This window comes from Medicago sativa, chromosome 5 (genome assembly GCF_051527215.1).
Source record: "Medicago sativa cultivar Bolivia chromosome 5, Bolivia_mono, whole genome shotgun sequence".
NCBI classification, from domain to species: domain Eukaryota; kingdom Viridiplantae; phylum Streptophyta; class Magnoliopsida; order Fabales; family Fabaceae; genus Medicago; species Medicago sativa.
Window position 1 is genome coordinate 66,168,571 of NC_140753.1, and position 27,426 is coordinate 66,195,996.

Genomic DNA, 27,426 nt, shown 5'->3' on the forward strand with positions numbered 1-27,426 from the left:
TTTAGTCCCTCCACTTAACCCAGTTGGCACCAATTGCCATATCAGCATGTGCCACGTAGGCGTCCGTTAGCCAGCAAACCATTTTTTTCACGGAACCTGACGGCAGGGACGAGTTCCAAAACGTTTGGCAATTACAAGGGCTGTTTCGCAAGAAAAAAACTTACAGGGACTAAAACCAAAAACGCGCCAACTTACAAGGACTTTTTACTTATTTAAGCCTTAAATTTAATATTATTTTAAGGAACATATGCAAGCGCTTTAAAATAAAACGCTACTACAAATTAGTGCCTTATATAGCGTTTTTCTGAAAAAAGTGCTGGCTAACACTTCCGTTTTCTTTTAATAGCGCTTTTGTGATATAAGCGCTATTAAAGTAGCGCTATTTTTTCCCTATTTTGTAGTAGTAGTGGATTCACATTTGCTTATGCCAATTCCTAAAGATCAGACACTAATGATGGAGTTTCTAGTGATGTTTGCTTAAATAGGAGTTGCATGTTCCGAAGAATTCCCTACTCATCGAATGTTGATAAAAGATGTTACAGTGAAGTTGCTGGAAATTAAGCAGAAGTTGCTCTGCTAGGCACTACTACTACCTTGATAAGAAAATAAGTTGTTCACTTGGATGATTGACAAGTCTTATATTCCTCATGTGTAACACACAGGGAGAAAATTAGTTCAATATATATTTATCATGAGGTTCATGTTTGTTATACATAAAATACTATAATTATTTATACATATTACGGGGAGCAAATAATTTTATCATATTCTGAACCCATAAACTTTGTTTAGAAATTATGATAATGGGAAGATATTATAAAGTTATTAGGGGTTTAATACATCTGCATCAAATGACCAATCCAAATTCTGCATAGTTTCGTAGTCTACTAATGCAGAATTTTGCATTCAAATTTCTAACAGAAACAGGAAATAAATTAAATTGGTGAAAGAAATGGACATTTGAATAAAGTAGATGTTTTTAACTTAATGATTGTGCTTACAGTGTTATGAAGGAAAAAAAAAAAAAACACAGTCAAATAAACACGTGTTATGAAGGGAAAAAAAGTAACACAGCTAGTATGAAGAACGTACACCTCTAGGACTAAGCGTGTCGCGGTGTCCGACACGTGTCGATGTTAGACACTCCTCTGACGCTTGTACGACACGTGTCAGACAACTAAGACCGATGTTCTATATAAAATTGTTTTTTTCCTTTACTTCGACACTCCTATATCGGTGTCCGACACCTATATAACACTCATACGAGCAGTGTCGGACAACTCTAACAAATGTTTGAAACATTTTTTTGCTCTTGGTTCCACAAATCGTAGATACAAGAGTTACATATGTGTTGAGAAATGTTGATAAATTATGGGTTAGAGAATTTAAAGTTGATTACAATATTTGTGGGTTTTTTGAATGTTTTTGGCTTTTTTGATAGTATATGAATAAATAAAGGTCAAATACTATGGTATTTCGTTTTTTAACTTTTTTCAATGAAATAAATTGCTCAAGTTAAATTCTTATTATGTATGTATATTGATTTGCATTTTAAACTGTCTAAATAAATTGATATATATGTACCAGTGTCGGTGTCCTATATTTTTTAGATTAACGGTGTCAACGTGTCAGTGTCGTGTCAGGTGTCCGTGTCGGAGTTTGTGCTTCATAGACAACTACCATTGCGATTAATATATTTGTTAACTCTAGTTAGGTTGTCATGGTTAGTTAGAGAGTTGAGTTTCTCTCTCTCTCCATATATATATATATATATATATATATATATATATATATATATATATATATATATAAATTTTGTGAATTAATTTTCCCTTCCAATTCAGTTAGTATTGGTTCATAGTGGTTATTTGAGCTGATTCTCTCATACATGGAGAATCAAATTCTCCCTTTTACGGTAGTTAAGTAACATTCATGTAGATTTCCAACTTTAACCGGTCTCTAAAATACACAAATTAAAAAGGAAAATGATTTATGGTACGACAACATTTGTCGCACAATTTGCACGATTGCTGATTTCTTGTTCAATTTCTCTCTTTCTTAAAGTTCAATTCCAGCCATCTTTCGTCCTTATTCTCCATAAATTTAAATGATAATTTAGTCCTTATCACTTCAACATTAATTTTTGGTTTTTGGTTACTGCACTTGCCTTTGATAGCAGAAAAATAGAATGACTATGTTGTTCTGTGTGAGACATACACCGTAGTACAGGCTTTGGTGAATTAACGCTACAGTGTTTTCAAAGGATGATACATGTAACCTGCCAAGTTTGATAACTCTACTGACTGTTAATTATTGTTGCAGGAGCAACACTGCAAACTATATGGAAAATCGGTGGAAGCGGTTGGTGGATAATATTTTGTAGTAAAAATATATATATATATATATATATATATATATATATATATATATATATATATATATATATCAAACCAGCATATCATATATCAAACCAGCATATGCACCAGAACTATAATTTGGTTATCCGTATCACATATTCCAAATAGCAAAAATGAGAATTTTTATGACATTACTTCTCTGCTTTGCTATCCAAATGTTCGTGTTTTATTACATGTCATCAGCTACTGTTGCTCATGCTTTGAGTTTAGAGACTGATAAGCATGCTTTGCTTGCTTTGAAGGAAAAGCTTACAAATGGTAAACCAGATTCTTTGCCATCATGGAATGAGTCCCTACATTTCTGTGAATGGCAGGGGATTACATGTGGTCGTCGCCACAAGAGAGTCTCTGTCTTGCATTTGGAAAATCAAACCAGTTGGGGTGGTACTCTTGGACCATCATTGGGAAATCTAACATTTCTCAGAATACTTAAACTTAAAAATGTTGACTTGTATGGTGAAATTCCAAAACAAGTTGGTCGTTTGAAGGGATTGCAAGTTCTTAACTTAAGAGGTAACCATCTAGAGCTCAGCAACTGCACAAATATCAAGGTAATTGATTTTGCACTCAATCCACTTTTCATTGGAAGAATTCCCACATGGTTTGGATCAATGATGCAGCTTACTAAATTAATTTTCGAGTCAAATAATTTAGTTGGTACTATTCCATCTTCCCTAGGAAATGTTTCATCACTCAAAATATTAGATGTTTTAGAAAATCACTTAGAAGGAAGCATACCTTATTCTTTGGGTAGGTTGTCAGGTTTGATATTTCTGTCTCTGAGTTCAAATAATTTGTCAGGTGAAATCCCTCATTCTCTTTACAACCTATCAAATATTCAAGATTTTGATATTGGAGAAAACAATTTATTTGGGAGTATTCCATCAAATATAAATCTTGCTTTTCCCAATATTGAAAAATTCTTGATAGGAAATAACCACATAAGCGGAACATTTCCGTCTTCCTTATTCAACCTCACGGAATTGCAATGGTTTGAGATACCATATAATAATTTTAATGGGTCAATACCTAATTCTTTGGGTCGATTAAATAAACTTGAATTGTTTAATGTTGGAGGAAATAATTTTGGGAGTGGAGGAGCTCACGATTTGCATTTTCTTTCATCCTTAACAAACTGTACTCAATTGTCAATGATCTATCTTTTTGGCAATAATTTTGGTGGTGTTTTTCCGGAACTTATAGGAAACTTTTCCACTCATCTTCGTATGCTTCATATGGAGTCTAATCAAATATATGGAATGATACCTGAAACAATTGCACAACTAATCGGTTTAACAATCTTAGTCATTTCAAACAATTTATTTGAGGGAACAATTCCAGATTCAATTGGAAAACTTAAGAATCTAGGAATATTGGGCCTGGATGAAAACAAATTCTTCGGTTACATTCCTGTAGTCATTGGCAATCTTACTATGTTGTCTAGCCTATCTCTATATAGCAATAAATTGGAAGGTAGCATTCCATCTACCATAAGAAATTGCATCCTATTGCAGTTGTTAAGTTTGTATGATAACAAATTGAGTGGTGATATGCCCAATCAAACATTTGGATATCTAGATGGTTTAATATTTCTTTACTTGGACAACAACTCCTTCACCGGTCCCATTCCTTCAGATTTTGGTAACTTGAAGCATCTTTCAGAATTGTTTCTAAGCTTCCATAAGTTGTCTGGTGAAATTCCTAAGGAACTGGCTTCTTGCTTCACATTGACAAGACTTGGGTTGGGGAGTAACTTCTTTCATGGAAGTATACCTTTGTTCTTGGGCTCGTTATTAAGATCCATCGAAGTCTTAGACCTTTCTGTCAATAATTTCTCAGGCATAATCCCCTTTGAACTAGGAAATCTTGCATTTTTTGAATACTTTAGACTTGTCTTTTAACAATCTATATGGTGAGGTTCCCAGAAGAGGTGTCTTTAGCAACGTCTCAGCAATTCACTAACTGGAAACAAGAACCTTTGTGGAGGAATACCTCAATTGAAACTTCCTCCATGTCTTAAGGTTCCCGCCAAGAAACACAAAAGATCACTCAAAAAGAAACTCATCTTTATCAGTGTAATTGGTTTGGGTTCGATCTCTTTCATAGCTTTTATAATTGTCCACTTGCTGACGAGAAAGTCCAAAAGGTTACCTTCTTCACCATCTTTGATAAATGGGAGCTTGAGGGTTACCTATGGAGAGCTACATGAAGCAACCAATGGATTTTCTTCATCCAATTTGGTAGGAACAGGAAGCTTTGGCTCTGTTTACAAAGGATCTCTTCCCAACTTTGAAAGACCTATTGTTGTAAAGGTGTTGAATCTTGAAACACGTGGAGTTACAAATAGTTTCACAGCTGAATGCAAAGCTTTGGGAAAGTTGAAGCACCGGAATCTTGTTAAGATCCTAACTTGTTGTTCAAGTGTTGATTATAATGGTGAAGATTTCAAGGCTATTGTTTTTGAGTTCATGCCCAAGGGGAGCCTAGAAAAGCTTCTGCACGATAACAAAGGGTCTGGAATTCATAATCTCAGCCTCACACAAAGGGTTGACATTGCTCTTGATGTAGCTTATGCACTTGATTACCTTCACAATGAGACAGAACATGTTGTAGTTCACTGTGATGTTAAACCAAGCAATGTTCTTCTTGATGATGACATGGTAGCCCACTTGGGAGACTTTGGCTTAGCTAGGCTAATTCATGGAGGCACAGAGCATTCAAGTAAAGATCAAGTTAATACCTCCACAATTAAGGGAACTATAGGATATGTTCCTCATGGTAAGTTCTTCCATCTAGTAATTATGATTTATTGTTTTTTAGGCAAGATAATTTCACCTGGTAAATTGCTTTATATCCCATGTTTTAATTTCACCTGGTAAATCGTTTGTTGTGATTTATATTAGATATGAATCACAAAAGTGTCGTATACAATGTTATAGCCTTGACACTCAATTTTTTTAGCCTCGACTATTTTACAAAATTCAAATTCAATTTAATTACACTTAAATTGCTTTATCTATGATCAATGTGTTAGAATTTGGTACATACACAAACACACACACTCAATTTGTTCAATTTTTCCTAAATTGCGGATGTTGTTGTTTGAGAAGAGTATGGAACGGGTGGCCATGTATCACCTCATGGCGATATCTACAGCTTCGGGATTCTTCTATTAGAAATGCTCACTGGAAAGAGACCAACATATAAGATGTTTTCTGAAAGTCTAAGTCTACATGCATTCTGTAAGATGAAAATTCCAGAAGGAATCCTCGAGATGGTAGATTCACATTTGCTTTTGCCATTTGTTGAAGATCAGACAGGGATTGTGGAAAACAAGATTAGGAATTGTTTGGTGATGTTTGCTGCAATTGGAGTCGCATGTTCTGAAGAGGTCACTACTCATCGAATGTTGATAAAAGATGTTATAGTTAAGTTGAATGAAATCAAATCAAAGTTTCCATGCTAGGAACTGTTGCTACTGTGATAAGAAAATAATGTTGTTCACAAGAAAGCTTGACTAGTCTGTTGCCATCGATCAAGTGTGTTTTTGTTGTTAGTGTTGTTGCATGATTTGAATTACCATTTCTATGTATTGGGATAATAATTGTATATGTGTAGTCAGTTGCATTAAATACATGGTATTGTTTGGAAACATTGCAAGCTAATATGCAAGTAATTCTATAGTCGGTTGTATTAAATGCATGGTAACAGTTTTCTAGTTTCGGTTTTAGTTTCTAAAGTTAATTTGATGTCTTGCACGTTTGCCTAATTATAAAATTCAGCCAAAACCAAAATCGACACCTTGTCATAATAGCTATAAAAATTCTAGGAAAGAATAATTCAAATTCTAGAAATTTCACTCTAGTGGTTTTACTTCAGTGGCTTGTATTGAGCTAGAGTTTTTCTTCAGATTAGTCTGAGTTCTTAATGTTATCATGTAGCATTGTGTTAGTCTTTGATGCTTTCAAGAATACGCTAACATCAAGCAGGGGAAAATAAGAACTCAAATGGTATTAGATGCATTAATTAGGTGTATATTTTTGTGGATTCAACTGTATTAGCACTTTGATAGTGTGAAGTAGTTGCATGCTCTAGATCACCTTCAATGAGACACAAAGGATTTTTAAATTTGTTTCTTCAATGTAATTGGGGTGGGGGGTTAGCATCTCTTATGAAGGAACGAACAGATTTTCTTCCTCAAATTTGGTAGGCATATGAAGCATTGGTTCTAAATACAAAGGATCCCTTCTCCAATTTGAAGGACCTATTAGAGTAAAGTGTTGAAACTTGAAACTCGTGAGGCATATGAAGCCTTGCTTCATGAAAAGATGAAGCATCAAAATCTTCTCAAGCCCTTATCCTTCTGTTCAAGTGTTGATTGTAGTGATGAAGTTTTCAAGGCTATTGTTTTTGAGTTCATGCCTATGAGGAGTCTAAAATGTTTGTTACACAACAGTAAACAAATTGACTTGAGAAATCCATATAGCAGCCTTACACAAAGGTTAAGTATTGCTCTCGATGTAGCTCGCGCATTGGATTATCTTCACAACAATTCCAAGCAAGCTGTAGTTCATTGTGATATTAAGCCGATCAATGTGAGGAAATGGTTGCCTACTTAGGAGATTTTGGATTAGCTAGGTTCCTTCTTGGGGCAATAACAAAAAAGGTTATCTTGTCATTTACATCAGATAGGATCATATACAGTAGCTAGCATAGTAAGTAATGTTCTAATTCAAAGTTTTTCCAATGAATTTCATAAGCTAGTATATCTCGAGATTCACGATACTAAAAATATTTGTTTTTAGCACTTATTTGGTAATACGGTAGGTTTCCAAAATCATGGTGAGCCAAGGTGAATTTGCAAAAGATACACTCTATAACTTTTGAAAAATCACATTGGCTCAGAGTCATTTCGATAAATTCATTTCACAGTAATACCAAACATGCACTTAACCAATATACAATTGTGGTTGAGATATATTCCTTTTCTAATTTTTTCCTAAATAAATGTTGTTGGAATTTGGAACAGAGTATGGATTAGGTGGCCCTTGTATCAGCAGAAGGAGATGTCTACAACTATGGAATTCTTTTGTTGGAGATGCAAACCGGAAAAGGACCAACTGATATCACGTTTGGTGAGGGTTTAAGCCTATGTGAATTCGGTAAGAAGGGAATTCCAGACAAAATCACTGAGATAGTAGAAACACAATTGCTCATGCCATAGCCAGAGAACAAACATGGGGTATGGAAAACAACAACAAGGAAAGTTTGGTGTCCTTTGCTAGGATCGGAGTAGCATGTTCAGTAGAATTTCCTGCTCAACGAATGGGCATAACATAGTTTATGGAAGGATGTGTTTGGCTCAAGTGTGACAGAATGATACCATTCATCCTCATGAAATCCAAAAAGCAAAACAATTGTACTATTAGCTGATGATAAAACTTTGACATCAAGACCATACGATAGAAGCGCTTCCAATGAGTGGCGGGAAAAAAAATTAACATTAAGGAGTGAAGACAGAATCAAATTAAGACCAAAAACAGACTGTAATATCTATAATAGTCAATAATGTTCTTCTACCAATGTTTAATTGTATGAACTATGATGGAGTATTGGAAATAGGTAACAAATTTAAAGTAATTAAGAACGACCCAAGAGTTTAGATGACTTTCAAGAGATTTCAAGTTTGAACCTTCAAGCTTAATCCTAACAGAAATGACAAACTTGGTTGTTCATACAATTATCTACACAACTAAATTATGGAAAATTAATGTTTGTTCAAAGGTCTTGCTTGAATCTTGAGGTAATGCTATCTTTCCGGATATAACATCTCTTACAAAAATTTGGTTCCCTAAGATGAAATTGTAAGGTAGATTTTGAGATAACAAATTTATGTTTGTTTGCTTATCCACTAAGGGGTCTGCGCATAGGATAGGATGACATTTGTTTAATGAATGACCCTGAAGCAGCACAGTCAGTTTTTAATTCTCCTAAATTCTAGGCAATAAAGATTAAGTGGCTGATTTGATTTCCTTTTATTTAGGCATCAGTTATGTTAATTAGTAGCCTACGTTTCTGCCTTTCTGCTTTCCTTATGGCTGTATAAGTAGACGGTATTTCCTGCTAAATAAAATATAAGCCTTTTGCATTCATATTTTCTCTCTGTTCATTCTTGTTATAACCACTATATTTCATCAAATAACCAACAAATTGGTATCAGAGCATTTTTCTTACGGGATCTGTGAGATGAATGCTGAAACAAGTTTTTCACATGTTGCTCTTCCTATTTTTGATGGTGAAACTGAAAGTTATGATCTATGGGCTGTGAGGATGGAAGCCTACTTAGATGCTTTAGATCTTTGGGAAGCTGTGGAAGAAGATTATGATGTTCCTCCGATTCCAGACAATCCCACCATGGCTCAGATTAAAAATCACAAAGAGAAAAAAAACCAAGAAGTCAAAAGCAAAAGCATGTCTATTTTCCGGTGTCTCAAAAACCGTCTTAACCAGAGTCATGACTCTCAAAACGGCAAAAGAAATTTGGGATTATCTGAAAGAAGAATATGCAGGAGACCAAAGGATATGAAGCATGCAGGTTATAAACTTAAAAAGAGAATTTGAGATGCAGAGAATGAAAGAATCTGAGACAATCAAAGAGTACTCTGATAAATTACTCAACATTGCCAATAAGGTTAAATTGCTTGATGCTGAGTTTTTGGACTCAAGAATTGTAGAAAAAATTCTCGTGACATTATCTGAAAGATATGAAGCATCTATAGCCACCTTGGAGAACACAAAAGATTTGTGCAACATCACTCTTACAGAAGTGTTACATGCATTAAAGGCACAAGAGCAAAGAAGGCTTATGAGACAAGAGGGGTCTATGGAAGGTGCATATCAAGCCAAGCTGCAAATCAACAAAAATGGGAAAAGCCGCAGCAGCAACAACAATCAAAGCACTAGCAGTCAGTCATATCCACCCTGCCCTCATTGCAAAAAAAAAAAAAAAATCATCCAGAAAAAAGGTGTTGGTGGAGACCAGATGTAAAGTGTCGTAAGTGTGGTCAGTTAGGGCACATTGAAAGGATATGCAAATCTCAACAGCAGCAAGAAGAGGTCAAGGTTGCTGAGGATGAATCACAGGATGAGTAATTGTTTACTGCGTCATGTTTTGCTTCAAATCATTCCACAGAAAGCTGGCTTATTGATAGTGGTTGTACAAATCACATGACTTACGATCATGGAGCCTGCTGGATATGAAGAAGTTGTAGCTGATAAAAAATGGATAGATGCAATGAAGGAGGAGCTCAATATGATTGAAAAAAATCAGACATGGAAATTGGTGGACAAGCCTAATCATAAGAAAGCTATTGGAGTCAAATGGGTTTATAGGACCAAGCTTAATCCTGATGGTTCTGTAAACAAGTATAAGGCAAGACTTGTTGTTAAGGGATATGCCCAAATCTTTGGAGTTGATTTCTCTGAAACATTTGCTCCAGTAGCTAGATTGGATACCATAAGGTTGTTGCTAGCACTAGCTGCACAAAACAGCTGGGTCATACATCAAATGGATGTCAAATTCGCTTTTTTGAATGGATACTTGTAGGAAGAAATATTTGTCGAACAACCAGAGGGTTTTGTTGTTCAAGGACAGGAGGAGAAGGTATATAGACTGAATAAAGCTTTATATGGGCTAAAACAAGCACCGAGATCATGGTACAGTAGAATTGATACACACTTGATGAACTTAGGCTTTGTAAAAAGTCCAAGTGAATTTACCTTGTATGTCAAAAAGGTTGAGAGTGAAATACTTGTTGTATCACTCTATGTTGATGATTTGTTCGTTACAGGAAGTGATAAGGAGCTTATTTACAAGTTCAAAGAAGAAATGAAAGGTGCTTTTGAGATGACAGACCTTGGAAAAATGACATTTTTCCTTGGAATGGAAGTGCAACAGAAGCAAAATGAGATATTTGTGTGCCAACAAAAATATGCAAAAGAAGTTCTAAAGAAGTTCAATATGGAAGAATGTAAACCAACTGCAACTCCGATGAATCAAAAAGAGAAGTTTTCCAAAGAAGATGAAGCTGAAAGGGTTGATGAAATGTTGTACAGAAGCATAATAGGTTGTTTGATGTATTTAACAGCAACCAGGCCTGATATTATGTATGTTATAAGTTTACTGTCAAGGTACATGCATTGTGCTAGTGAAATTCACTTTCAAGCTGCAAAACGGATTCTGAGGTATGTTAAGGGCACACTTGATTACAGAATAAGGTTCAGTCAAGTTAAAAGTTCCAGCCTTCTTGGTTATTCTGACAGTGATTGGGCAGGATGTGTTGATGATATGAGAAGCACCTCAGGTTATTGTTTTACAATGGGTTCTAGAATTTTTTTCATGGTGTTAGCAGAGGCAGAATATATCGCTGCTGCTGCTGCCGTGAACCAAGCTATTTGTATTAGAAAGCTCATGACATACTTGCACATGATTCAAACAGAAAGCACTAAGATATTTGTGGACAACCAAGCTGCAATTTCAATTGCTAATGATCCAGTGTTCCATGGTAGAACCAAACACTTCAAGATCAAGTTTTTCTATCTAAGAGAAGTTCAGAAGGATGGAGAAGTTAAACTTGTCTATTGTAGAACGGAACATCAGAATGCATAGACATCTTAACAAAGGCACTTCCTAAAGCCAGATTTGAGTTCATAAGAAAAAGGCTTGGAATATGCAGCTCCAATGTCAAGGAGGAGTGTTTAATGAATGACCCATGAAGCAGCACAGTCAGTTTTTAATTCTCCTAAATTCTAGGCAATAAAGATTAAGTGGCTGATTTGATTTCCTTTTATTTAGGCATCAGTTATGTTAATTAGTAGCCTACGTTTCTGCCTTTCTGCTTTCCTTATGGCTGTATAAGTAGACAGTATTTCCTGCTAAATAAAATATAAGCCTTTTGCATTCATATTTTCTCTCTGTTCATTCTTGTTATAACCACTATATTTCATCAAATAACCAACAACATTTGAGAAAAAATATATCACAAAAATAATTCATACTCAAAGTAAATTCTGCCACCAAATCAACATTCCTGTTTTTTCATATATAAAACGAAGCATAACATAACATAACTCACATGACAAATTCTTGTCTGAGATTGTAATGAATCCTTAAAGCACTGGTCTCTTACCTATCTTTAAACTATCTAGATATAATAGATAGTCTCCAAAGTATAATGTGCCAATTTGGTTTCAATTATTAAGACACTAGAGACTAGATTATTCGATTCATTCTATAATCATTCGCATGCCCATTGATTTTCCTGACCAGCTTCCTCTTCTTCCTCTGGACTATAATCATTTACACTATTGAAAGTCTTGAGAATCTCATCTGGTGTCGTTTTCGTCATCATTTCTCCTAGAGTCTGACATGTAAGATCCAACAAGCTCTTGATGTTCAAATAGTTTGCAGCCAAGATGAGATCGAGGAGCGTAGCCTGATCAACCTTGATGAATTCAGTGTCCCAAGCCTTAAGATCATCATGTAAGGGTTTTTCTTCGGAACTCCCGGCCTCAACATGCTTTTTACAATACTCAACAACCTTCGCCAAGATGTTGCTAGTTACCTGTAGAAGAGGGATTCCATTATCGTGGATACAATCATCCTCAATTATATGCTTGAGCGTTTCCGATTCCAACGCTACTGCCTTGTCAACTTCAAAGGCCTCGCCGTCAGAACTCTTCAGGGTGACCTTTCTCGTCGATGACATGATTTTCTTTCTTCCTCTATTCAAAAGGTAAAAAGTCCTAAACCTTAAATTTATTTTTCTGAGTTTGAAAATTGAGTGAGTAAACTGAATTTATACATCTTATTCTAATAATGAAATAACTACATCCTTAATTTTTTTTTTTTTGGGATCACTGTTGCTCCGAGAACCCCCTCCCGGGGAGGGGGTGTGTTGCGAGTAATGTTGTCAAATGTAGAATTTGGATTGTGTTTGTATTGGGCCTAAGTAATTGGGTCTAAGCGTTTGACCGATCCAAAACACATTCCATTATCGTGGATACAATCATCCTCAATTATATGCTTGAGAGTTTGCGATTCCGATTCCAACACCAGTGCCTTGTCAATTTCAAAGGTCTCGCCGTCAGAACTCTTCAGGGTGACCTTTCTCGTCGATGACATGATTTTTTTGCTTCCGCTATTCAAAAGGTAAAAAGTCCTAAACCTTAAATTTATTTTTCTTAGTTTGAAAATAGAGTGAGTAAATTGAATTTATACATCTCATTCTAATGATAAAATAACTACTCCCTTAATTTTTTTTTTTTTGGGATCACTGTTGCTCTGAGCACCCCGCGAGGAGGGGTGTGTTGCGAGTAATGTTGCCAAATGTAGAATTTAGATTGTATTTGTATTGGACCTAAGTAATTGGACCTAAGCGTTTAACCGGTCCAGAACAGATTCCATTATCGTGGATACAATCATCCTCAATTATATGCTTGTGACTTTGCGATTCCGATTCCAACACCACTGCCTTGTCAATTTGATCAAAGGCCTCGCCGTCAGAACTCTTCAGGGTGACCTTTGCTTGTCAAGTATCTTTTTATTCCACATATAATATAAATTAAATCCAACAAATATACTAAAATAAAATTAAAATTAATACATTAATAGACTAATTAATGAAATATAATAAAATTAAAATAAAATCAGATATCATTTATAATCTTAGAAAAGAACTGTGATTCTTTTTACATAAACAATTAATTGTGTTCTTCAAAAAAAAAAATAATTAACTGTGATTTATTCTTTTGGCTTTCTGAATTAATAAATCTTTTTTTAGGCAATAGATCCTACAACTTATGAACATATTTTATTCCTCCTAAGACTAATCATTCGATAGAACGTGTGTTACATTTTTTAGCAAAACAACTTATGAACATTTTTTTTTTCAGGTCTAACTCCATATTAATAGGCTTTTTTGCCCAAAGGTTAAGTAATACTAGTGACCAGATGTATGTCCATACTTATAAATCAACGCTTTGCAATAATGCATAATTTCCTCTCGAATGCTAATTTGATGATGACAGCTGTTGCAAGGAACTTGCAGGGAAATTGGTTAGAAAATTCTAAAAAATATGCATTAACTTTTTTGTTTCTATATTTTCTTAAGACTTGCAAAACACTCTTTTTTATGTAATTAGATTCAACTTTGATGATACCTTGCATATGTTGAGATATAAATGATAGTGTCTCGATATTTTATTAAAACTAGCGAAAAGACAGACACGTGAGTATACATTATTGCGCTAATTGTGTAAATTATGAACGATATGTTTTTATGAAATTTTTATTTTGATTAAAATTACAAGTTTGGATAGAAAAAAAACATATTTCGTTGTTGAAATTGCAATAATATGGTAATCTCTATTCTCTATTGTGTATGAAATAATAGAGTAATAGGTCTTCAAAAGAAAAACTCATTGATGCATGTATGAAAACTAGACTTCTCTATTGTGTGATTATGGATTTTGGATTGTCTCATGAGTGGAATCTACTTTTGGTGGGGAACTACGCACGCGTTTGGATAGAAAAATATATCCTTAATCGTGAGGTCTAATGCATAGAAACTACGGGGAAAGTAGTAAGTAAATCAAAGACTATAAATTTTGGATTGACTTGACTAATCGATTCATAAGTTTTCAAAATAAAAACTCATTGAAGCTCAAGCATGTTTGAAAATTAGCTCATTTTAAGATGAAGTTATTTGCCAAATAAAAAAAAAAAAGATATTTGTAATTAATTTTTGAGAGGATTAAAAGACTAATTATTGTTGTACAAAGAGAAAAATTGATTATTTTTTTAAAATAAAGTTGTCATCCAACATAATCATGATAGTTTTTAGGGTAAAATAAGTTTTTGCACCATCTAAATATATATTTTATTTTTAGCACCTCCAGAAATTTTCTTCGACTAATGATCCTTCAAATAATTATCCCTGCGTTTAATTCAACTCATGTGTATCTCTTAAAATTTTGATTTTTGTTTTCAATCATGTCTAGTACATTATAGAAATCTGTTTAATTCATTTTTTTTTGTTAAAATTCAAATTTTTTTGGGAGAGATCATTCAAAATTATGAATGGTACACATGAGTTGACTTAAAAACAATGATAAAAAATGCTAATAGGAAATATTTAAAGGATCATTGTCTGAAGGAAATTTTTAAGGTGCTAAAAACTAAATATGATATATTTAAAGGGAATAAAAAAAATATTTAACCCTTGTTTTTAATTAGTAATGTCTTGGAAATGCACATTCTTTAAATAAAAAAGATTTTTATCATTAATTATTACTCATTCAGTTTATCCTACAACACAATGAGTCAATGTTCAAATTCTAATTAAAATAAATATTCTTATTTAATGTTTGACACACCTTAAATAAGATTACCTCTAACAACATGTTTAAGGGGTCCAAGTTGTTTGCCGTTTAGACCAATATGTTGTTTGCTTTTGTTCCCGGTTTTATTAAACTTGCAATAATAGCTTCTGGCTAAATACCACGTTTGGTCCTTTCAGTTTGACAGAAGTCTTAAGTTAGTCCTTTAAGTTTCGAAAGTTTTAATTAGGTCCTTTTAGTTTGACCGAATTCCCAAGTTAGTCCTTTAAGTTTCAAAAGCTTCAAATAGGTCCTTTTAGTTGATAAATTATTTCACCGTTACCCCTGCTGTCAGTTAATAATTAATTGATGTTGATGTAGCCGTTAAGTTGCTGACTTGGATCAAAATGCTGCATTTTAAAAACTCCAGAGTGTCAAAACTTTACGTTTAATCGTCAAAAATGACCATTCTAGCACTATAAATGTCGTTTAATAGTGCTAGAAAGACATTTGTTGTTGTAAATAGTTGTCTTTCTAGCACTATAAATGATCATTTGTGATCATTAAACGTAGTGTTTAGACACCCTCGAGCTTTTAAAAGGCAACATTCTGATCTAAGTCAACAACTTAACAACTACATCAGCATCAGTTAAACGGAGACTGACAACAGGGGTAACAATGAAATATTTTATCAACTAAAAGGACCTATTTGAAACTTTTGAAACTTAAAGGACTAACTTGGAAATTCTGTCAAACTAAAAGGACCTAATTGAAACTTTCGAAATTTAAAGAACTAACTTGTGAATTCTGTCAAACTAAAAGGACCAAAAGTGATATTTGGCCTAGTTTCCTTTTTAAAATTAGTTTTGAGTAAGACTAAAATGGGACAAATCTCCCATTCATGAAATTTTTAACACTATTTGTCCAAGTGTTCGTGGATGTTTTGTTGATTTATATGAGATATTATATTATTTTCTTTTCTTTTTTTTTTTGGTAAAAATGTTATATTATATTATACTTAAGCAAACTTATCTCAATTGGTAGAGACAATGCATAATATTTGCAATGTCTGGGGTTCAAACTCCGACCACTAAAAAAAATACTCAAGCAATATTCTGTTATTATGGATTTTTTTATAAATTTTTTTATGGGGTTATTTAGAAACACTAAAGAACTAACTTAAAATAATGGATAGTTTAGCCAACCACACACTCTATCTTCTCCTTCTTATACTCTTGCACTCACCACTTTTTTTTTTTTAATCAATCAAAGAGGGATGATGTATGGTCAATTTTGATCCAAAATCACCTCTTCAATATGTTTTTCTCTTTTTTTTAGTTAAATAAGTGATTTCCACACATTTTTATTATTTTAATTCGTTTTTGATTTCGTTGTCTTTGCACGACTCTGTTTGTTTTGATTTCTCGTCTTTATTCGGTGTATTTTTTTATTTCTTATCTTAGTGCTGTGTTTATTTGATTCAAGTTGAAAGATTAGCTTTGAACAAGTGCGGATTCAGTCAATCAATGACTTTGGCGTCATCAGCGTTGCAGATATGGGGACATCAATATTTTGGAGACTTGAATATAGTCATATTTGTAGGCATAGATACACTGTCATTTTTTGCTATTAACATGAATGTTGTGATTTTGTTCGCAGATTCATTCTTTTTGTTTTTAGCGACTTTGAATTTGTATTGTATCGATGTACTCTATCAATTTAAATGAATGAATATCGTTTATTTTTGTCAAAAATAAAATAATGGATAGTTTATATTTTTTTATCAAAGCACTAAAAAAATATAAAAGACAGGAGATGCCTTAACCAATACAGTTGAGTCACAAAGTGGATAACCTATGAAAAGAAAAATTAGATTTATCCTGAGTATAGGCTGGGTTAGATAATATGATACCTATTTTTATTTTTTTTAAAAGATAATATGATACATATTGAACACCTCCATTTTTCCACAATTTATTCAACACCATTTTTTTCTTTATCTCTATTTCTGTCACATCACTCATTCTATTTCTTTCTATCTAAAAGTGTAAAGCAGTGTTTGGTTGTCCATATAATATTCTCCATTTCCTTTCTACCATCAACTCTTTTTCTCAATTTTCCACTGTCGATATTATGTTGTGCTTTCTGCATTTGTGGAATTTAATGTTTGGAGTGATAATTCTTGCCACGTTTGGAATAAAATATATCCCATTTGTATAATTTGAATTCCTTAACAGATCATGTCCTTTATCATAATAAACTAATGCAACCATAAAGCACTTAACTCTTGCAGATACTTCTCTTTATATATCTGATCAAATCTCAAAGCTCCATATATGCACCAGAAGGCATTCTTTAGTTACACATAATAATACATATTCCCAATAGCAAAATGAAATTTATTATGATGTTTCTTCTCTGCTTTGCTAGCCAAATGTTGGCGTATTTCATGCCATTGGCAACAATTGCACTTTCTTTAAATTCAAAGACTGATAAGTTGGCTTTGCTTGCTTTGAAGGAAAAGCTTACAAATGGAGTACCAGATTCTTTGCCGTCATGGAATGAGTCTCTACATTTCTGTGAATGGCAGGGTGTTACATGTGGTCGTCGTCACATGAGAGTCTCTGCCTTGCATTTGGAAAATCAAACATTGGGTGGTACTCTTGGACCATCCTTGGGAAATCTAACATTTCTCAGAATGCTCAACCTTTCAAACATCGACTTGCATGGTGAAATTCCAAAACAAGTTGGTCGTTTGAAGCGATTGCAATTTCTTCACTTATCCCGAAACCATCTTCATGGAGAGATTCCAAAAGAGCTGACTAACTGTACGAATATCAAGACAATTTTTTTAGGGTACAATAAACTCATGGGAAGAGTTCCGACATGGTTTGGAACAATGATGCAACTTACTAACTTGCATCTAGGTGGCAATAATCTAGTTGGTACTATTCCATCTTCCGTGGGAAATGCTTCGTCACTTCAATTTCTATTACTTGAAGAAAATCACTTGGACGGAAGCATACCTTATTCTTTGGGTAGGTTGTCAAGTTTAAAAAGTCTAAGTCTAAGTTTAAATAATCTGTCAGGTGAAATCCCTTGCTCTCTTTATAATCTATCAAATATTCTGTATTTTGATGTTGCGGGAAACAGGTTATTTGGTAGTCTTCCACCAAATTTGAATCTTGTTTTTCCGAATCTTAAAAAAATCTATGTGGGAGGGAACCAAATCAGCGGAACTTTTCCGTCTTCCATATCCAACCTCACCGAATTGATAGATTTTGATATAGCTTTTAATGATTTTAATGGGCCAGTACCACTAACTTTGGGTCGATTAAATAAACTTGAATGGTTTAATATTGGTTCTAATAATTTCGGAAGTGGCGGAGCTCGCGATTTGGACTTTGTTTCCTCATTGACCAACTGCACTCAATTGTCAGCACTCTATTTTCATTTTAATAAACTTAGTGGGGAGTTGTCTGATGTCATAGGAAATTTTTCCATCGATCTCAATTCTCTTGGTATGCATGGTAATCAAATATATGGAGTGATACCTGAAAGAATTGGACAGCTAACAGGTTTAACATTCTTAACCATTGGATACAATTTCCTTGAGGGAACAATTCCAAATTCTATTGGAAAGCTTAAGAATCTAGTATTCCTGGATTTGGAAGAAAATCAATTATCTGGTAACATTCCTACTGTTATTGGAAATCTTACTCTCTTGGCTGAACTAGACATGTCTGTCAATTCATTGCAAGGAAACATTCCATCCACCTTTAGATATTGTACCCACTTGCAGACTATAAGTATAACTAATAACAAATTGAGTGGTGATATACCTAGTCAAATATTTAGCTATGTAGATGGTTTGATAAATATTTTCTTGACCAACAACTCCTTGACCGGTCCAATTCCTTTACAGATTGGTAACTTAAAGCATCTTTCAGTATTGTATCTGAGCTCAAATAAGTTATCTGGGGAAATTCCTAAGGATCTCGCTTCTTGCTTAGCATTGACAGAACTTGGGTTGGGGAGTAATTTCTTGCATGGAAGGATACCTTTGTTCTTGGGCTCTTTAAGATCCTTGGAAATTTTAGACATTTCTAACAACACTTTGTCAAGCACAATTCCCTTTGAACTAGAAAATCTAACATTTTTGCATACGTTGGACTTGTCTTTTAACAACCTATATGGTGAGATTCCCATAGGAGGTGTCTTTAGCAATGTGAAAGCAATTTCAATAATTGGAAATAAGAACCTTTGTGGAGGGATACCTCAATTAAAGCTTCCTGCATGCTTTAGGGTTCCTTCCAAGAAAAACAAAATATCTTTCAAAAAGAAACTTATCCTCATCATTGTAATTGGAGGAGTTTTGATCTCTTTCATAGCTTTTATAATTGTGCATTTTCTCACGAGAAAGCCCAAAATGTTACCCTCTTCACCATCTTTACGAAATGAGAAATTGAGGGTTACTTATGGAGAGCTACATGAAGCAACCAATGGATTTTCTTCATCCAATTTGGTAGGTACAGGAAGCTATGGCTCTGTTTACGAAGGATCTCTTCCAAACTTTGAAAGACCTATTGTTGTAAAGGTGTTGAATCTTGAAACACGTGGAGCAGCAAAGAGTTTCATTGCGGAATGCAATGCTTTAGGAAAGATGAGGCACCGTAATCTTGTCAAAATCCTAACGTGTTGTTCAAGTGTTGATTATAATGGTGAAGATTTCAAGGCTATTGTTTTGAGTTCATGCCTAATGGGAGTCTAGAAATGTTTTTGCATGATAATGAAGGGTCTGAAAATCATAATCTCAACCTCACACAAAGGTTAGACATTGCTCTTGATGTAGCTCATGCGCTTGATTATCTTCACAATGATACAGAGCAAGCCGTAGTTCACTGTGATCTTAAGCCGAGCAACGTTCTTCTTGACGATGACTTTGTAGCCCACTTGGGAGACTTCGGCTTGGCTAGGCTCATTCTTGGAACCACAGAGCTTTCAAGTAAAGATCAAGTTATTTCTTCTACAATTAAAGGAACTATAGGATATATTCCTCCTGGTAAAGCTCTAAACTTATATCAGATATGAAACTCAATGTTTTATGACCGATGTGTTAAAATTTGATATATATCGTATACTCCTTCATTATATTTTTCCTAAATAGTTGTTGTTGTTGTTGTTGTTTGAGAAGAGTACGGAGAAGGTGTTCCAGTATCAGCACAGGGAGATATCTACAGCTTTGGGATTCTTCTACTAGAGATGTTCACCGGAAAGAGACCAACAAATAACAACTTTTCTGAGAGTGTAAGTCTACATGAATTCTGCAAAATGAACATTCCAGAAGGAATCCTTGAGATAGTAGATTCACAATTACTTTTGCCATTTGCTGAAGATGAGACGGGGATTGTGGAAAACAAGATCAGAAAGTGTTTGGTGATGTTTGCTAGAATCGGAGTTGCATGTTCTGAAGAGTTTCCTGCTCATCGAATGGCGATAAAAGATGTTATAGTGAAGTTGCTTGAAATAAAACAGAAGTTACATTGCTAGAAGCTATTACTACTGGGATAAGAAAATAATTGTGTTTAACACAAGAGTGCTGGAATAGACTTGTATCCACGAAGTGTGTTTTGTTGTTGTTGTTGCGTTACTTCGAATTATAATTTCTATGTATTGGAATAATAATTTGTATATGTAGTCAGTGTATTGAATGCATGGTATTGTTTGGAAATATTGTTAGTTAATATGAAGTAATTTTGGTTTTAGTTTCTAAAGTTATTTTGATGTCTTGCACGTTTGTCATAATAGCTATACTTGGGCAGAAATCTATTCAAACAATTTTAGATAACTCACTCGCAGGTATGTAAACAATTTTATATGCTTCTCGTATGGTTACACATCTGCATAAATTTCTTTGTTCTACTACTCACTCACCCCTGCTATGAAGTCATGTTCAAGTCTTCTATTGATGTGAGGATTTTGATTAAATTTGAGTCTTCTTTGTCATTTACCACTATAAAACTAACTTTCTTGCAATATTAGTAAGCACATTCCTCCTTTGAAAGCACACATCTGATTCGTTTACTCATTGATTCACAGTTGCTATTCCCTCTTAGTTATATTTACAGCAGTATTTATGTTGTTACTTGCTTAATTATATTTATACTAATACAAAATATTTCATAAGTTTTCAAATAACTCCTTTTACTCAAAAGTTTCGTCCTTCATGTCCTCCTTTTGTTTTCCCTGGCTCAATCCTGTGATTTAATAATAATTATATGTTTAGTGACATACAAAACTGTAGGAACAGCTCAAATAATTTATTATATTTATGCGATTTTTGCCTACTGCGATGGCCGTAGATAGAAGTCGAAAACATGTAGTGAAGGTCTGGAGAACTTTTACTAACAGTTAAAAATCGTAGGTCACCCTGATAGTAGAAGCGATTGCCACTCAAAGTAAATCTTCTTGTAGTGAAGTCTTTTGATTTATTAGGATTGGAGATTTATTGAATTATGTTAAGGGTAATGTTAATCCACATTGCATTATCCTTAATTACGTGAAACGTGTATATAACAACATTTATTCATTCGAAGTGTTAGTATAGGTTGATGTAGACTTCCAACTTTAACCAGTCTCTAAAATACACAAATTACAAATAAAGAAAATAAATTACGTTTTGGGCTTTTTTTATTTTATTTTTTTAAGAAATAAACTCCGTGTGTAGCTAAATTTTCCAAGTCAAGCAGAATAGTGTCTAGTGATGTTTGCTAAAATAGGAGTTGCATGTTCTGAAGAATTTCCTCTTCAGAGAATGCTCACAAAAGATGTATAGTTAAGTTGCTTGAAATTAAACAGAAGATCCCTTCCTAGAAGCTATTACTCACGTGTGTTTCTAATTGAGTTATTTTTTACTACAATTCCTATATACATGTAGTATGGGATAAGAAATTTGTGCTTGTAGTTTGGAAATGATGTTAGTTATGCAAGGGATAGCATGCTATCTTTTGTTCAAGAAATATATCCTTTTGAGTGTACTTCAAGATAATTTTAAAAACATATTTTTTTATCATTTTAAGTCCTTTACAAGTAAGAAAAAACTATTTTACTTCTCAAAATAAATAAGCTAATGACATCACTTATTCATCATTGTTTATAGACAAAAGTATTTGTGATTTTGATCATTTAATTGAGAAAGAGGAAAGGAGAAATGAAAGTGGATGAAAATTGAATTTTCTGATCTAGAAATTTTTTAAAAATTTGGGGATCAAATTGTCACCAAATATTTTTGTTGAAAAAACCTCAATGTATCTGGCATTCGTCTTAAAAAAAGGTAACTCAATGACTACTATGATTCATTTATTTTTGTTTAGAGACTAAAAGTTGCGTTTTTTGTTTATTTTCATAGGCTAACTTAAACTCTTTTTTTGTTGACAAAATGCAGTGAGAGCTTAATTTTTTTTATTATTATTATTGTCATTGAAATTGTGTGGGAAATCATTAATCAACATTATGTATACACTAGCGAAAAGACGGGCACCCAAGTGCTCGTCTTTCCGCTCTTTTTACTGCGCTAATGTTTGAAAATTATTAACGGTGTTTTTGTATGAAATTTTGATTTTGATTAAAAGTATAAATATAAATGATTATTGCTTTTAAATTATATCAAAAATCAAACTAACCTTGTTTATCTCTTCAAATGACACCAACAATATAACAAAAAAACATAATCTAAATTCTTATCTTTCTAATGACACCAACAACAATCATTATTATAGAAAAAGTTGTTTTAGGGTGTAATTGAGATAATGAAAAATTCAGTCCAAAATTTTATATTTTCTTTATATATTGTATATATATGCTCAATTTAATTTGTTATACTTTTTAAAGTATAAAGGAAAAAAACTGATCATGCATTCATATCGTGTTTGTTACATTTTTTTGGCTTAAATGCAGTTTTACCCCCCCCCCCCCCCCCCCCCCCCCCCCCCATTTTCATTGAATTTGGATTTTTACCCCCCCCCCCCCCCCCCCATTTTAAAACTCGGAATTTTACCGTCTCTATTTTAATTGAATCTGGATTTTGCCCCCCTTATTTACTCGGAATTTTACCCCTTCTGTTATACGTTTTTCAGGATTTTGCCCCCTATTTTTAAATAAAGAACCAATTGGGGGGAGGGGGGGGGGGGGGATCCTAAAAAACATAAAACAAGAGGGTAAAATTCCGAGTTTTAAAATAGGGGAGGCAAAATCCAGAATCAATCAAAATAGGGGGGTAAAACTCCGAGTTTTAAAATAGGGGAGGCAAAATCCCAATTCAATCAAAATAGGGGGTAAAACTGTACTTAAGCCACGTTTTTTTTTATTTTGAATTCACTCCCATCAATTATCTTTTTTTAATATTTGAATTTATTCTTATCTATTTGTTATATGTACTATTTGTACTTAAAATTGAGGGTAATTTGGGAAAGAGAAAAAGCCAACCCAAAAGAGCTGAAATTGGCTATTTTCTTTATACATAGTATAGATGATAAAATAGAACAGATAAAATAGGTAGAATATCAAATTACAGAGGTAAAATCTGTGTTTTCTTAAACTCTTCTCTTTATAATGTCATTTTTTTCAGACTTCACATACATTAAAGGGAGACAGACTATTTCCATTGTCTTTTCAGTTATTTTCATGAAAGGAACAAAGATTTGTTTGCATAAAATATGGAATTATATCACTAAGAAAAATAAGGCAACAATGGAAGAATTTGGCAACTACCTATTTTGACTTCTGTTGTTAAAAAAAATAAATTAGACTTGACTGTGGTTACATGATGGGAATAGGCTAGACCAAACTTGGATTTGTAAAAAAGTCTGACCTGCAGTCAAAAATTGCAAGGCTTAAGTCTCACATACGACCTGTTATAGGCTAATTTTTTTAGGCCTAAGTATGGCCTTTTGAAAGTTTCATATTGTCTACTAGACTTATTAAAAGTCTATTTCATATGAACATCTTTAAATAAGTAATATGATTCAAGTTTGAGTAGACTAATGAACTAATAGATCAATGAGATTAAACTCTCTTTTGATATTTAACATGAGGTTTTAGACAATTTGTCTATCTATTATATCATATTTCAATTATACTTTATAGTAATATTATAATTCAAAGTATAAAATATAATATGATAATATTAATAATTAATAAATAATATTATTCATATTTACTTAAGTAAGCCGGTCGGGGGGTAGGCTACGAGACTTTTTATGGCATGTGACTTGCTCTATATTTCAAAACTTGGTTCATGCCTCCAAACCCTCTCTCCATTCTGCTGCAGCCCTTAAGAGTGTAAAGATTCTCTCCAAATTTTGGGGGGATGAAGTTGTGGAAGAGGACAGTGATAAAGTCATCACATCAATCTTTGAGCAGCATCATCCAAGTCTGTCAGAGAGCACTAAGGCAGAGAGAAAGCAGAAGAAGCAGGCAAACAAAGTGAAGCCTACTAGCTTCAACTCAGCCGGAATGAGGGCTCGTGCCCAAAAGGGTACCCCCAAAGCTTCCTTGGCATATACCGAATAGTTGGTTCAATGGTAAAAGATTTCATGGGAAGTGTTATTTGCAACTTTTTGTTCAGGCAACAAGACATATTCTATGATATTGTTGATTCTATCTCTTTAGGTGTTCAAAGCATCTTTGTGAACCTTGGTGTTTAGATAGTAGCTTATGTCATTTCTTTGGTGTTGTTCTTTTATCAGTTGCTTTGTTAGTTTAATTCGTTGAGAATTTGTTCAAGCCTTCCTTGTTATAAATCGGTGTGATGTAATGTTTTGCACATTCTTTTTGTTTTGTTGTAAGCACTTTTGTTGCTAAGGGTTCTGGCCCTCTCCAAGTCTTTAATGGAATTTCTTTGCTTGATAAAAAAAAAAAAAAAGGATAGTTAAAGACGTACATGATATGTAAAAGATAAATAATTTTATAAAAGTAACTTTAAAACTCAAGATTGAAAATAAACGAAAGTAGAATACTTTTCTTCAAAATTCATCATATTTTTTGTACCCCTAACATCAAATCATACAAACGTGATATTTATTTCCAAATGCGAGAGTAGAATTAAATATTCAATTAGTTTTTTGAAGAAAAATCTTTAATTAGTCTTTTGCAATGACTAATCTTTATTAAAAAGTCGATTTGTTGGATACTCAAAGTGGATTGTATTCATCCAATTAAATTTTTCTGTATACAAGAGGCAGAAATCAAATTTCTAACCATTTATTTAAGGTGTATGAGCCTTTAGTGCTCATACCAACTGCATGTTGGTAAGTAACTTACCCCATTTGACCTTAAAAATAAGTAAAAAGTACTTAAACGTATTTGTTTGAAATATAGACTAAATTCATATAACTTTTGTTTGTATTAAAGACCAGAGGTAGTATTTGATAAATGAATAGATGTCTAATTTTATCTCTAAAATTGTCATTCTTCATTACATATTTATATATGATGATTAATATTATTTAATAACATCCAAAAGTGAATAAATACAATTGTATCTCTTAAAATAAATATAACTTATCAATGAGATGAAGGGAGTATCACATCCAAGTTAAACTTTTTTTTATGGCAAATAAATATATATATATATATATATATATATATATATATATATATATATATATATATATATATATATATGAAAAGGAGAAATCTCCAACAACTATACAAACATATACAAATCTTAAATACAAGAAGCACTCAAGTTAAGCAATAACAAAGTCAAAGAAACTCCAACAATAAAACAAAGGAGAAAACAACACCAAAAAACATTTAACTTTCTATTTGGAAAAACTCACCCTAGTCGAAAAGGAGGAAGACTGAGAATAAACTTCCAAGTCAGTCAACCCAACAATGCTATGTTCCAAACGACTCCCCAACTTTCCGACTGGGCTAATTGTGTGGTACTATTCAAATGAAGAATATCTTCATGTGATGATAAAATATAAATTAAGGGAGTATTTTGCGGTCCAAAATCGTCTGTTCAATAATGACATGCTGATTTTGTATAAAAAATAATGATATCGTGCTTTCTGAAAAGATCGAATTTAAATATTCATTTTCAATTCAATTAATATTAAATCGACTTTTTTCTATATGAATATTTCATACGTAAAACAAACACTATTTTTTTTTGGACAACACAAACACTAGATTATGTAGTTTTTTTTTTTTTGAAGGAACACTAGATTATATAGTTGGTTTCCAGTAATTTTAATTTACTAACTGCAAAATGAGGACTCATTTCCAATTGCTGGTGTACTAATGTTGTCAACAACAGTTGCTCTTGCTTTGAGTTTGAGTTCAGTGACTGATAAATATGCTTTGCTTTCATTGAAAGAAAAGCTTACCAATAGTATACCTGATGCTCGTGAAACTTCTTTATGATGATGATGATAATATTTGACTTCCTCACGTAAAATAATTATTGGTTAATTTTTCCATACTCCTCTTTATTTGAGTTTAAATTTGAAAATTTGTGTATTTATGGCATGTTATTTTTTATGGCATGTTATTTAATGGGGGAATAACTATTTCCATTGTCTTTTCATTGCATAAAATATCGAATTGTATCATTTTTATAAAAATAACGCAACAATGGAATATTTTGGCAAATAACTTGACTTGCACAGAGCTCTCAGTTCGTTATTTAAGAAATAAACTAGATATTTGACCCGTGCTCCGCCCAGGTTTATTGTAAAGGGATTGACATACGAATAAGGATATAACCAACATGATAGGAATGAAATTGGTGCGATGCATTTCTTTAGTATTAAATAAATGTACAAAAAACAAGGGAATATGATAGAAATGAAATTTGTGCGATGCATTTTTTTAGATGGAATTTGTTAGGTTAATTTACTGCTAACCTGATACAGCAAATGAGCGGGAAAATATTAGGTTAAATTGTTGCAGATCTAACAAAATTAATAAATAAGGATATAGCCAACATGATAGGAATGAAATTGGTGCGATGCATTTTTTCAGTATTAAATAAATGTACAAAAAAAATACAAGAGGATAGGAATGAAATTGGTGCGATGCATTTTTTTAGATGGAATTTGTTAGGTTAAATTACTGCTAACCTAATACAGCAAATGAGTGGGAAAATATCTTATTTACTAAAGCTTAACCCGTAAAGCTAACCCTAAACCTAATTTTTTCCCCCCATTTTTTCATCCACTTTTCTAAACCATTGGATCTTGCGCATTTAGGCGCCATTCAATTTTAGCCATTGATCATATTATATTTATCTCTTCTATTTTCCGAAACAACTATTTCGTATTTATCTCTTCTATTTTCCGAAACAACTATTTCATATTTATCTCTAATTATAATTTTGGTCATATCCGAAATTTGTTATCAATTCACTTAAATCCGAAATTTGTTTTCCTATAGTTTTGGCCATCCGAATCCTTATTTATCAATTAACCTAACAAATTTCCCTTTCAAAAAAATAAAATTAACCTAACAAATTTCATTCGTATCCTCCTTTTTTTTTTTTTTGAAACAAATATTTTCTACACTTTTACGATTGCAATTTAACATAACAAATTTCATCTAAAAAAATGCATCGCACAAATTTTAT

General features: G+C 33.1%; 3 pseudogenes across 2 annotated transcripts; 2 read left to right on the forward strand and 1 right to left on the reverse strand.

Annotated features, from left to right (window-relative positions):
* Window positions 1-2,475: 2,475 nt before the first annotated feature.
* Window positions 2,476-6,069, forward strand: LOC146924129 (LRR receptor-like serine/threonine-protein kinase EFR; annotated as a pseudogene). Its single transcript, XR_015010044.1, has 2 exons — window positions 2,476-5,195; window positions 5,528-6,069. The product of XR_015010044.1 is annotated as an LRR receptor-like serine/threonine-protein kinase EFR (transcript).
* A 5,644-nt stretch (window positions 6,070-11,713) lies between these two features.
* On the reverse strand, window positions 11,714-12,184 carry LOC146924130 (SKP1-like protein 1B pseudogene; annotated as a pseudogene).
* A 5,003-nt stretch (window positions 12,185-17,187) lies between these two features.
* LOC146924131 (uncharacterized) lies at window positions 17,188-20,526 on the forward strand (annotated as a pseudogene). The gene is made up of 2 exons (XR_015010043.1): window positions 17,188-19,857; window positions 19,990-20,526. The product of XR_015010043.1 is annotated as an uncharacterized LOC146924131 (transcript).
* The last annotated feature ends 6,900 nt before the right edge of the window (window positions 20,527-27,426 follow it).